At 41.8% G+C, this 14,506-nt stretch overlaps 1 protein-coding gene and 1 pseudogene across 7 annotated transcripts in view; both read right to left on the bottom strand.

Annotated features, from left to right (window-relative positions):
- The window catches only part of LOC133361284 (zinc finger protein 239-like), an 807,570-nt gene that overhangs the window by 457,106 nt on the left and 335,958 nt on the right, over positions 1-14,506 (bottom strand). The window lies entirely within an intron of this gene.
- LOC133361344 (oocyte zinc finger protein XlCOF6-like) overlaps positions 1,289-14,506 on the bottom strand; it is a 45,616-nt pseudogene continuing 32,398 nt past the window's right edge.

Consider the following 14,506-nt stretch of genomic DNA (forward strand, 5'->3'; position numbering starts at 1 on the left):
AGCTTATATTGTTAGAGTTCACAGCATTATAGTTTATTATAACACTAGTTTGTATTGTTATTTTAAAGCGTTACAATGTATAGCTCATAGTTTAAAGGTTATATTGTTAGAGTTTGTAATGAGTATACAGTGTGAGTTTACAATTTCAGAGTTTGTGGACGTGCCCTGTTCTCGTGGGACCCGACACGGATTTGGAAATAACTGCTAAGATCTTGTCTGAGCTGGGATGAGCGACTACTGTTTACTTTGTTTAATCATAACTGTGTGTAGGTTAGTGCCATCGGGGCTTAGTGAATACTACTCATGAATCAACTCATACTAATTTCGGATATAAATAGAAATCATGTTGGTAGTACAAGTCGCGTGCCTTTTCTAGACGAATTGTTATCTTCAAGTGCGTCCGTAAATATACTGCTAAGATACACAGCATAGGGAAGGCTGCCTTGTTGGGACGATGTAGTTTGGCTAAGGCGTTGTGGCCGGGTGATGACACGGATTCTGAAACAATGGAGTTAAACACTCGCTGCTTGGCCCCGTCGACAGCAGCGAAGGCTGTCATATACCGCCCCATTTACGAGTTGGATGTATAATGTGTATAGTTGAAGGTGCTAGGTGTTGTCTTCTTCTAACAGCTGCTAACGTGCGTGTGTTTTCTGTTTTTAAGACTTGCCCATTGATGTTGTTTTTTTTGCGGCGTTTTTTTGTTGAGTTCTGTCACTTGAGTGTTGCAGTTTCTTTAAGAATTCGTCACGTGAGCGTGGTGTTTTGCTTGTGGGAATTTCGCTTTGTTACAATTTGTGATTGTTATAAAATTGTAACGATTATTGATCGCATGCGTTTATAATGGGTTTGCGCGTGTATTTATATAAATATATTCCGTCTTGTTAATCGATGACATCTAGCAGTGAAAATCGTGATTGTAATATGACCATGTTGTAATTGTAATAATTTTTTATCCGATCCTTGCACGTACACTATACATACATATTAGCGATTCTTATACGACCACACTGTGATTCTAATGCTTCTAATGATATTATAATACCTTAGCTCCGTTTAAATGGTTATAAATTGAAACACTAGTTTATAATCGTTTAATGTTTAGTATTATCGTTCATAGTATTACAGTTGACATGTTATAGAGAACAGTTTATCCCCGACATACTTGTGTGACGGAGATACTCCATTTGAAATTATCTTAACATGTTTTTGCTAGGAACATTATAAATAAAGACCGGACAAACATTTGTTAAAAAATCGTTTTTATTCATCTGCAATAATTTTTAGGTCAAAACTCGAATGGAATATTTATTATGTCCTATGTTCACACATTTCCAGTACAATGCAAACCATATCCGTTCCAGGAATACCAAAGCGTTAAAGTATCATTCCCCATTATTTCCTTATTAGTTCACCACATTTGTTCACTGTGCGTCTATGTTGAAGTCAAGGCCATATATCCAACGAACACGTCATCAATGTACATCCTGAAAACAGCTATCTAAAGTCGATTAATACAGCTATATACTTGAAAAAAAAATCGTTTAAAATGTTGAGTAAAGATCTAACTACAGACGCATTCCAACTTTAGCTCAACAGGAACACTTAACGACTACAATTGAACCCTCTCACAACCAGTGCTCATCACACCACTTCGGCAAGTAATCCGATAACATTACAAACCACCACTGTGCACGTCATTAAACTCTCAAAAACTGTAAAACTAAAATGGTCAAAATTATACACAAAAGTACTCGATACGGATTTAAAAGGTATAACCACATGACGTAATTTTTTTTCAGTCACCCCGAGCTCTCTGGTTGACTCTCGAGCCACTCCATTACATCCAGCCATCTCTCGGGATCCAACTGCATGGGATCGAAGGTGGAAACTTCTTTAGAACTCATTGCAGCACCTTGAATTTCAGCTTTTGATTTCAGTTTCCTATCATTGTGGACCTTCTGATGCCTGTTCCTGGTTGATGACTGTGAAAATGCCTCCCCACACACAGAGCACAAGAATGGCTTCTCGCCCGTGTGCGTTCTCTGATGAGTGTGAAGAGTTGTCGATTGTGCAAATGTCTTCCCGCACACAGGGCACAGGAATGGCTTCTCGCCCGTGTGCGTTCTCTGATGAGTTTGAAGAGTTGTCGATTGTGCAAATGTCTTCCCGCACACAGGGCACTGGAATGGCTTCTCGCCCGTGTGCGTTCTCTGATGAGTTTGAAGAGTTGTCGATTGTGCAAATGTCTTCCCACACACAGGGCACAGGAATGGCTTCTCACCCGTGTGTGTTTTCTGGTGACTCTGAAGATGTGATGAGTGTGCAAATGTCTTCCCACACACAGAACACAGGAACGACTTCTCGCCCGTGTGTGTTCTCTGGTGTCTCTGAAGATCTGATGGCCGTGAAAAGGACTTCCCACACACAGAGCAATTGAATTGCTTCTTTCCTCCGTGTGCGTGGGGCTGTGGAGAGCGTCTCTGCTCCATGTGAGCGTAGTAACAGCAGCGGTGTTATTGAGTCAAAAGTACGCTATCGGCCGCAAGGATGTTTAGCGTTTTGGATTTTGTTAACTGCTAAAACAAGAACGACACTCGCGTCTAACCGAGACGCAAAAAAATCCTGCTAATTTGACGACGAACACGTTTAAGAGTTTATCCGCGAAAATAGACACCTACTTGGAGATTCACGGTATATCGATGTCTGGAACCCGTCTGAAGATGTCGCCACGAACTCTCCCGACGCAAAGTCGCCTAACTGTCGACACAGCAATTGTGCTCGCCAGGCTGCGTTGTCTCGCGGTTGAAGGGCGATCAGCAGAGCGACGAGTCGAGGTTCCGACCTCATCAAGTTCCCTCTCGAAATGGCATTGACCTCTGCTTCTGAGCCGCCTTATACATACATATTACATTCATGCATATTACATACAGACATGTTACATACTCACGAGCATAGTGTGATTCTTAGAGGACCACGGTGTGAAGCAAAGAAATCGAATGAGATTCGAATATCACACTTGTTTATGATGTTATTTTATAGCGTTATAATGTATCGCTGTTAGCTTATATTGTTAGAGTTCACAACATTATAGTTTACTATAACACTAGTTTGTAGTGTTATTTTTAAGCGTTACAGTGTATAGCTCATAGTTTGAAGGTTATATTGTTAGAGTTTATAATGTTAAGGTATACAATGTGAGTTTACAATTTGAGAGTTTGTGAACGTGCCCTGTTCTCGTGGGACCCGACACGGATTTGGAAATAATTGCTATGATCATGTCTGAGCTGAGATGAGCGACTAATGTTTACTTTATTTAATCGTAACTGTGTGTAGGTTAGTGCCATCGGTGCTTAGTGAATACTACTCATGAATGAACTCATACTTCTTTCGGATATAAATTGAAATCATGTTGGTAGAACAAGTCGCCTGCCTTTTCTAGACGAATTGTTATCTTCAAGTGCGTCCGTAAATAAACTGCTAAAATACACAGCATAGGGAAGGCTGCCTTGTTGGGGAGATGTAGTTTGGCTCAGGCGCTGTGGTCGGGTGATGACACGGATTTAAAAGGTATAACCACATGACGTAATTTTTTTTCAGTCACCCCGAGCTCTCTGGTTGACTCTCGAGCCACTCCATTACATCCAGCCATCTCTCGGGATCCAACTGCATGGGATCGAAGGTGGAAACTTCTTTAGAACTCATTGCAGCACCTTGAATTTCAGCTTTTGATTTCAGTTTCCTATCATTGTGGACCTTCTGATGCCTGTTCCTGGTTGATGACTGTGAAAATGCCTCCCCACACACAGAGCACAAGAATGGCTTCTCGCCTGTGTGCGTTCTCTGGTGACGCTGAATATGTGATGACTTTGCAAATGTCTTCCCACACACAGGGCACAAGAATGGCTTCTCGCCCGTGTGCGTTCTCTGATGAGTGTGAAGAGTTGTCGATTGTGCAAATGTCTTCCCGCACACAGGGCACAGGAATGGCTTCTCGCCCGTGTGCGTTCTCTGATGAGTTTGAAGAGTTGTCGATTGTGCAAATGTCTTCCCGCACACAGGGCACTGGAATGGCTTCTCGCCCGTGTGCGTTCTCTGATGAGTTTGAAGAGTTGTCGATTGTGCAAATGTCTTCCCACACACAGGGCACAGGAATGGCTTCTCACCCGTGTGTGTTTTCTGGTGACTCTGAAGATGTGATGAGTGTGCAAATGTCTTCCCACACACAGAACACAGGAACGACTTCTCGCCCGTGTGTGTTCTCTGGTGTCTCTGAAGATCTGATGGCCGTGAAAAGGACTTCCCACACACAGAGCAATTGAATTGCTTCTTTCCTCCGTGTGCGTGGGGCTGTGGAGAGCGTCTCTGCTCCATGTGAGCGTAGTAACAGCAGCGGTGTTATTGAGTCAAAAGTACGCTATCGGCCGCAAGGATGTTTAGCGTTTTGGATTTTGTTAACTGCTAAAACAAGAACGACACTCGCGTCTAACCGAGACGCAAAAAAATCCTGCTAATTTGACGACGAACACGTTTAAGAGTTTATCCGCGAAAATAGACACCTACTTGGAGATTCACGGTATATCGATGTCTGGAACCCGTCTGAAGATGTCGCCACGAACTCTCCCGACGCAAAGTCGCCTAACTGTCGACACAGCAATTGTGCTCGCCAGGCTGCGTTGTCTCGCGGTTGAAGGGCGATCAGCAGAGCGACGAGTCGAGGTTCCGACCTCATCAAGTTCCCTCTCGAAATGGCATTGACCTCTGCTTCTGAGCCGCCTTATAACTCCCCCCCTAGGATCCAATCCTTTGTCTTTCAGGATATTTGCATTCGATTGGTAATTTTGGAAGGTACAATCCGCATGTCTATTAACATACCGAAGGGTAATGTGCCCATTGTGCTTCATGCATGAATATGTAAGTGCATCTCAGTGTGTAATTGTACGCTTATTTTGAATAAATGGAAAAACTTTGTCCTCGATTTAAAGTGAATGCAGTGAAATTAGCATGTAACTTTAGAAAAGGAAGAGAGCGGCCTTCTCGACGAGGGAGTGAAACCCAATAGGTAATATTATTTTACAGCGTTACAATGGATAGGTTGTAGTTCATAGGTTATAATATTATGTTTCACTATGATAGAGCTTAACATGTGAGAGTCTACAATATTAGAGTTGATCAAATGCGACGATCAAGGGCGTCAATCGGGTGAGTTTGATCAGAGGCTTTAATCAAAGGCGTCATCCCATCACGGAACACCACCTCCCTGCGTTTATTGCAGCAACAGAAACAACTACAGCAGCAACAACAGCAGCAGCGACAACAAAAGCAGCAACATCACATTTCGAGGGCAACGCAGCTACTTCCGATTCTGCTGCCCAGCTGTTTGTAGTCGGCACCTGCTCTCGCAAGACCCTACACGTCTTTGGAAATGATTGCGATGATCATGTCTGAGCTGAGAATTAGGTCACTCAAGATTACTTTGTTTAACCATAACTTTAGGTAGGTTAGTGTCATCGGGGCTGTGTGACCACTACTCATGAATGAAATCACACTCCTGTATGACCGACATTGTACTAATTTTGGTTGATCGAGTAGAACAAGTCACATGACATGTCCAGACGAGTTATTATCAACAATAGTGTCCTTATATATGATGCTAAAATAAATTTTAACACTGGATTAAACGTGCATCTCTTAACCCCTCCCTCGCATTTACGACTAACGATTTGCATTTGCACGTAACATACATTCAAGCCCATTAAAATGCTAATACGACCATATTGTTATTCTGAAATTTGAATGCAAGTCTTGCCCTGTACCCCCCCACCCCACGGTTCACATATCCGACCCCCGATTGAACAGATAATTTACATACACATCTGTATGTCCCCCAAGTTGCTCCGCCTATGGTGGGGTCAGGTAGAGGTCATAGAGGTGGGTGATGTAAAGACAGTGCCTCAACTAAGGGGCAAGTGGTGACAACAAGATAGAGAGAGTTCGAGAAGGGAAGGCGAGACCCAGTGTGGGCGGAGGTTCACGCCGAGAATGAGAGAGGGGGAGGAACGAGGTTTGGGGCTGTGTTGGCTGGTTGCTGTCTCGTCGTCGTCGTTGCTATATCGTGACGCCTGGGGTCTGAAACCGCGTTAAAGGCTAAATAAAAGAACCCTCTGCAGTCTGACTACGGAGTCATTACAATTATAACGATTCATTATTTCACGGGCTAATATTGGGTTTGTGCGATTATTTTACATATTCATACTGAATATTGATATTTGATGCCATTGAGATGGAACATTCATCCAATAGTAGACAGCTTGATCCTAATACCTCCAAAGTGTTATTCAAATAATTTTAATCCCATCCTGATCCTGCACCTTCCGCTTCACATATCCCACCCTTGGTTCGCACGTCCATATTACATACATACATGTTACATGCATACATACTACATAGAGACATATCTCATGCATACATATTACATACAGACATGTTACATACATACATATTACATTCATGCATATTACATACAGACATGTTACATACTCACGAGCATAGTGTGATTCTTAGAGGACCACGGTGTGAAGCAAAGAAATCGAATGAGATTCGAATATCACACTTGTTTATGATGTTATTTTATAGCGTTATAATGTATCGCTGTTAGCTTATATTGTTAGAGTTCACAACATTATAGTTTACTATAACACTAGTTTGTAGTGTTATTTTTAAGCGTTACAGTGTATAGCTCATATTTTGAAGGTTATATTGTTAGAGTTTATAATGTTAAGGTATACAATGTGAGTTTACAATTTGAGAGTTTGTGAACGTGCCCTGTTCTCGTGGGACCCGACACGGATTTGGAAATAATTGCTATGATCATGTCTGAGCTGAGATGAGCGACTAATGTTTACTTTATTTAATCGTAACTGTGTGTAGGTTAGTGCCATCGGTGCTTAGTGAATACTACTCATGAATGAACTCATACTTCTTTCGGATATAAATTGAAATCATGTTGGTAGAACAAGTCGCCTGCCTTTTCTAGACGAATTGTTATCTTCAAGTGCGTCCGTAAATAAACTGCTAAAATACACAGCATAGGGAAGGCTGCCTTGTTGGGGAGATGTAGTTTGGCTCAGGCGCTGTGGCCGGGTGATGACACGGATTCTGAAACAATGGAGTTAAACACTCGCTGCTTGGCCCCGTCGACAGCAGCGAAGGCTGTCATATACCTTCCCATTTACGAGTTGGCTGTATGATGTGTATAGTTGAATGTGCTAGGTGTTGTCTTTTTCTAACAGCTACTAATGTGCGTGTGTTGTCTGTTTTTAGGACTTGCCCATTGATGTTGTTTTTTTATTGCGGCGTTTTTTTTGTTTAGTTCTGTCACTTGAGTGTTGCAGTTTGTTTAAGAATTCGTCACGTGAGCGTGGTGTTTTGCTTGTGGGAATTTCGCTTTGTCACAATTTGTGATTGTTATATTAATTATAACGATTCATAATCTCATGAGTTTATGATGGGGTTGTGCGTGTATTTATATAAATATATTCCGTCTTTTGTTATTCGATGACATCTAGCAGTGAAAATCGTGATAGTAATATGACCATGTTGTAATTGTAATATTTTTTATCCGATCTTTGCACGTACACTATACAAACATATTAGCGATTCTTATACGACCACACTGTGATTCTAATTATTCTAATGATATTATAATACCTTACCTCCGTGTATATGGTTATAAATTAAAACACTATCGTTTATAGTATTACAGTTTACATGTTATAGAGTACAGTTTATCCCCGACATACTTCGGGATTAGGGACTGTTACGTTGATGAACGATTAACTACGGGGACCTTTCCCCTCAAGGAACACGTGTTAATCGTGTAGACAGCCAAGATGCTGCCGGTTAAGGGCACACTTGTGTGACGGAGATCATCCACCTGAAATTCTCTGAACATGTTTTTGCTAGGAACATTATAAAATAAAGAACTGACAACATTTGTTAAAAATAAGTTTTTATTCATCTGCAATCATGTTTACATCAAAACTCGAAGGGAATATTTATTACGTCCTATGTTCACACATTTCCAGTACAATGCAAACCATTTCCGTTCCAAGAATACCAAAGCGTTAAAGTATCATTCCCCATGATTTCCTTATTAGTTCACCACATTTGTTCACTGTGCGTCTATATTCGTTTACAGCGTTACAATGGATAGGTTGTAGTTCATAGGTTATATTGTTAGAGTTCACAAATTTAGAGTTTACTAACAATACTAGTTTACAGTAATTTTTAGATTATTCAAATGTATATGTGAATGTTTTTAAGTTACCATTGTTGAAGTTCATAATGTTAAAGTTCACCGTGTGAGAATTTACAATGTGAGAGTATATCCAAGACGTCGATCGATGGCGTTGGTCTGGTAGGTTCGATCATAGTTTTTGATCAAAGGCGTTATCCCATCACGGGACACCATCAAGCTGCCGATATAACCGTAACAGAAGCAACTACAGCAGCTACGAAACCGTTCGATGGCAAAGCAGCGACTTCTGCTTCTGCTCCAACTGCTGCCCGAATGTTTATGGCCGGCCCTGCTCTCGTGGGACCCCACACGTTCATGGAAATAATAGAGATGATCCTGAGCTGAGATTTAAGCGACTTAAGTTGACTTTGTTTAAACATAACTTAGTGTAGGTTAGTGCCAACAGTGTTTAGTGAATACTACCGAAGAATTAGCTCACACTCATTTATGACATAATTTGTCATAATTTTGGTTGATTAAGGAGAACAAGACACAGGCCATGTCGACGAATTCTTATCACGTACATGTACTTAACTATATAGCTAAAATAACGTCAACACTCGAATAAACTTGCAGGTCTTAGCCCTCTCATATCGTTGCTTCGCTGATGCTCGAGATTGAGTGTCCTGCTGTGGTCCGAATTGTTTACTGCGATAACATTTGAAACAAGATGCTGCCGGTTAAGGGCACACTTGTGCGACGGAGATCTTCCACCTGAAATTCTCTTAACATGTTTTTGCTATGAACATTGTAAAATAAATAAGGGACAAACATTTGTGAAAAATACGTTTTTATTCATCTTGCAATCATTTTTACGTTAAAACGCGAACCTAATGTTTAATATGTCCTACACCAACATGCTGCGTATATAACAGTGCTCTCGTGGGACCCCACACGTCTATGGAAATAATTGAAATGATCCTATCTGAGCTGAGATTTGAGCGTTATCGTTTATAGTATTACAGTTTACATGTTATAGAGTACAGTTTATCCCCGACATACTTCGGGATTAGGGACTGGTACGTTGATAAAATAAAATAAATTAAATCACAACGTTTAGATTGTAACACAAGCAATCATCATAAGGTGGGAAAACCACAGCAATACATTTTCTTGCAATAAAGACATGGCCATCGAAACGTCGTGATTTAATTAAATTTATTTTATTTCATACCTACGTGAATTTACCGATATAACAAAGGAGTATGGATCCCTGTCGTCACGAAAACTTTAAATCTAGATTGACATTTTTATATATGTATATTCTAATTGACCCCTTGTACATAATGTCCTAAGCATTTCAAATGGCATCGATAGAGATCCTGAACGTCCACTGTGATGGAATGGGTGTGGATCTGTGTGGTCAATGCAGCAGCAATAATAGCCAGGGCGGGAAGCAAGATCTGAACTGTAATGGTGAAGAATGAGTGCACGACCATTTGGCCGCTTCAACACATCCACGATTTCAAAAAAGTGTCCGTCAGTGATTTGTGGTCGAGAGAGCCACCTCCCTTGACATCGAAGACATCTCAGAGTGCGCATTGCATGCGATGAACCTCTCGCATCTCTCATCTCATCGCGTTTTAAATTGGACACCCCTCTCAGTGGTAGCTGTCGCTGTGCATTACAAGGCGACTTGGCAACTGGCCTGGAAACAGGCGATAGACAGCGAGAATCTCACGGTGGGTGGAGGGTTACATGGTGAAGATATGCCCACTTCGTTATGTGGTCTAACCCAGAAACCAGTTATGAAAAATAAATCTGTCCTCAGTATAGCGGAATGTACACGTGGGGTTTGCAGTGTCTGTGAATTTTGAGAGCGCGACAGGGCTTGAGCACCTGTGCGTCACAGCAACATTGACCTGGGTTTGATTTCCACGTTTGGCCACATTCTCCGTGTGGATTGTGCAGCCAGCTGTTCTGGGAAGGTTCTGCAGCTTTCTCCCTGTTACTGAACCCACACAAGCAATGCAAATCGTTCAATTTGGATCGCAAACAATAGCAACTTTCTTGCAAAATGCGAGCAAACTTGGCAGAATCCTCCTCAAAAAAAGTCTTGAGACCGAGTAAGGCTGATGCTGCGTGAGAAGCATGGCAATAAATAACAAAAATAAACACACAGGGCGCACACGCAGAGTGCTTTACCGTGGCTCAGCGACTCCGGAGTTTGCTTTATCTTCTTGGAAGCCCTCTTCTCCAAAGCTCGGAGCTATTGGGCCCCACACAGGATTGGAGGACGTGGTGGCGGTGGTGGTGGAGGTGGTGTCAGTGGTAGTGGTAGTGGTGGCGGTGGCGGTGGCGGTGGCGGCGGTGGTGGTGCTGCTGCTGGTGGTAGCGGTCTGGAGCCATTGTCGCTCGATCTTGGCGAGGCGCTGCTCTTCCTCGAGGCGCTTTTGCTCCACAAGACGCTTCTCCTCCATCAAGTGCTCCTCCTCCTCTTGACGCTTCACCTCAACGAGGCGCTTCTCCTGAATGAGACGTTTCTCCTCGAGGAGCTTCACCTTGCGAAAGCGCCTCTCCTCAAGTCGCTTATTTTTTTCTCACGACGCTTCAGCTCTATGAGACGCTTCACCTCAAAGAGGCGATTCTCCTCCATGAGGCGTTTCTCTTCCTCGACTCGCTGCACCTCAATGAGGCGCTGCTCCTCGACAAGGCGCTTCTCTTCTTCCACCCGCTTCTCCTCCATGAGGCGCTTCTCTTCCTCGACCCGCTTCACATCCATGAGGCGCTTCTCTTCCTTGACCCGCTTCACATCTATGAGGCGCTTCTCTTCCTTGACCCGCTTCACCTCAATGAGGCGCTTCTCCTCCTCCAGATGCTTCTCCTTGAGACGCTTCACCTCGCGAAGGCGCTTTTCCTCTATGAAGCGTGTTTCTTCAAGGAGGCGCTTTTCCATGACCCGTTTCACGTCTTTGAGGATATTATTTCGAAGGAACTTCTGCTCCGTTTGGTGCTTCAGCTTGGCGAGGCGCTTCACCTCATTGGGGCGCTTATCTTCCATTGTGCATTTCTCCTTCGCAAAGCGCTTGTCCTCCTGGAGACGCTTCACTCCGCTGAAGTTCTTCACCTCCCCAATGCTCCTCTGTTCACGCGAAGATAAGCACATACCCATTCAGACATGCACACTCAGGACAAAATCCATTCTGTGTGTGTTCTCTGATGAGTTTGAAGAGTTGATGAGTCTGCAAATGTCTTCCCACACACAGGGCACAGGAATGGCTTCTCGCCCGTGTGTGTTCTCTGATGACATGCATACATGTTACATACAGACATTATATTCATGCATATTACATACAGACATGTTACATACTGACGAGCATAGTGTGATTCTTAGAGAACCACGGTGTGAAGCTTAGAATTCAAATGAGATTCGAATAGCACACTTCAATGTACGGTGTTCTAATCTGTAACACTAGTTTATGATGTTATTTTATAGCGTTAAAATATATCGCTCATAGCTTATATTGTTAGAGTTCACAGCATTATAGTTTATTATAACACTAGTTTGTATTGTTATTTTAAAGCGTTACAATGTATAGCTCATAGTTTAAAGGTTATATTGTTAGAGTTTGTAATGAGTATACAGTGTGAGTTTACAATTTCAGAGTTTGTGGACGTGCCCTGTTCTCTTGGGACCCGACACGGATTTGGAAATAATTGCAATGATCATGTCTGAGTTGAGATGAGCGACTGATGTTTACTTTGTTTAATCATAACTGTGTGTAGGTTAGTGCCATCGGGGCATAGTGAATACTTCTCATGAATGAACTCATACTTCTTTCGGATAGAAATTTGTAAACGTGTTGGTAGAACAAGTCGCCTGCCTTTTCTAGACGAATTGTTATCTTCAAGTGCGTCCGTAAATATACTGCTAAGATACACAGCATAGGGAAGGCTGCCTTGTTGGGACGATGTAGTTTGGCTAAGGCGTTGTGGCCGGGTGATGACACGGATTCTGAAACAATGGAGTTAAACACTCGCTGCTTGGCCCCGTCGACAGCAGCGAAGGCTGTCATATACCGCCCCATTTACGAGTTGGATGTATAATGTGTATAGTTGAAGGTGCTAGGTGTTGTCTTCTTCTAACAGCTGCTAACGTGCGTGTGTTGTCTGTTTTTAAGACTTGCCCATTGATGTTGTTTTTTTTGCGGCGTTTTTTTGTTGAGTTCTGTCACTTGAGTGTTGCAGTTTCTTTAAGAATTCGTCACGTGAGCGTGGTGTTTTGCTTGTGGGAATTTCGCTTTGTTACAATTTGTGATTGTTATAAAATTGTAACGATTCATGATCGCATGCGTTAATAATGGGTTTGCGCGTGTATTTATATAAATATATTCCGTCTTGTTAATCGATGACATCTAGCAGTGAAAATCGTGATTGTAATATGACATGTTGTAATTGTAATAATTTTTTATCCGATCCTTGCACGTACACTATACATACATATTAGCGATTCTTATACGACCACACTGTGATTCTAATGCTTCTAATGATATTATAATACCTTAGCTCCGTTTAAATGGTTATAAATTGAAACACTAGTTTATAATCGTTTAATGTTTAGTATTATCGTTCATAGTATTACAGTTGACATGTTATAGAGAACAGTTTATCCCCGACATACTTGTGTGACGGAGATACTCCATTTGAAATTATCTTAACATGTTTTTGCTAGGAACATTATAATTAAAGACCGGACAAACATTTGTAAAAAAATCGTTTTTATTCATCTGCAATAATTTTTACGTCAAAACTCGAATGGAATATTTATTATGTTCTATGTTCACACATTTCCAGTACAATGCAAACCATATCCGTTCCAGGAATACCAAAGCGTTAAAGTATCATTCCCCATTATTTCCTTATTAGTTCACCACATTTGTTCACTGTGCGTCTATGTTGAAGTCAAGGCCATATATCCAACGAACGCGTCATCAATGTACATCCTGAAAACAGCTATCTAAAGTCGATTAATACAGCTATATACTTGAAAAAAAAATCGTTTAAAATGTTGAGTAAAGATCTAACTACAGACGCATTCCAACTTTAGCTCAACAGGAACACTTAACGACTACAATTGAACCCTCTCACAACCAGTGCTCATCACACCACTTCGGCAAGTAATCCGATAACATTACAAACCACCACTGTGCACGTCATTAAACTCTCAAAAACTGTAAAACACAAATTCATAATTGCACGGGCTTATTTTGGGTTTGTGCTAATTTTTTATATATACATACTGAATATTGCTATGTGATGCCATTGAGATGGAACATTCATCCCGCAGTGGACAGCTTGATCCTAATACCACCAAAGTGTTATTCAAATAATTGTAATCCCATCCTGATCCTGCACCTTCCGTTTCACATAACCCACCCTTGGTTCGCACGTCCATATTACATACATACATGTTACATACATACATGTTACATGCATACATGTACCATGTTACATACATACATGTTACAAACATACATGCTACATGCACATATACTTACTACAAACAGACATGTTACAAACAGACATGTTACATACATACATGTTACATTCTTACGACCGTAGTGTGATTCGAAGAGGACCACGGAGTGATTCGAATAATTCGAATGCAATTCGAAAATCACACTTCAAGGTAGGTTGTTGTAATCTATAGCACTAGTTAATAATGTTATTGTATAGCCTTATAATGTATAGCTCATATGTTATATTGTTAGAGTTCACATACTAGTTTACAGTAATTTGTAGATTTTTCAAATGTATATGTGAATGTTTTTAAGTTACCATTGTTGAAGTTCATAATGTTAAAGTTCACAGTGTGAGAATTTACAATGTGAGAGTATATCCAAGACGACGATCGATGGCGTTGGTCTGGTAGGTTGGTGTCACGGGACACCAACATGCTGCCGATATAACAGTAACAGAAGCAACTACAGCAGCTACGAAACCATTCGATGGCAAAGCAGCGACTTCTTCTTCAATCTGAGAGTTTGTGGCCGTGCCCTGTTCTCGTGGGACCCGAGCCTGGTCAAATTCTCCAAAAGAAGCCAGGGACCTGCCTAATCCTTCAAGGCTGTGGTGTGAACCCTTGACGCCCCGACATGCACAAGATTCTACCATGGGCGCGCGACCGGCGGCGAGAACCAGTTCAAAATGCGCAAGGTTGCGCTTTTAGGCTCCACGCCCAATATCAATGCTGTATATTGCTATTCG

Source organism: Lethenteron reissneri, chromosome 72 (genome assembly GCF_015708825.2).
Source record: "Lethenteron reissneri isolate LAM-NWPU_2019-01 chromosome 72, ASM1570882v1, whole genome shotgun sequence".
Taxonomy (NCBI): Eukaryota; Metazoa; Chordata; class Hyperoartia; order Petromyzontiformes; family Petromyzontidae; genus Lethenteron; species Lethenteron reissneri.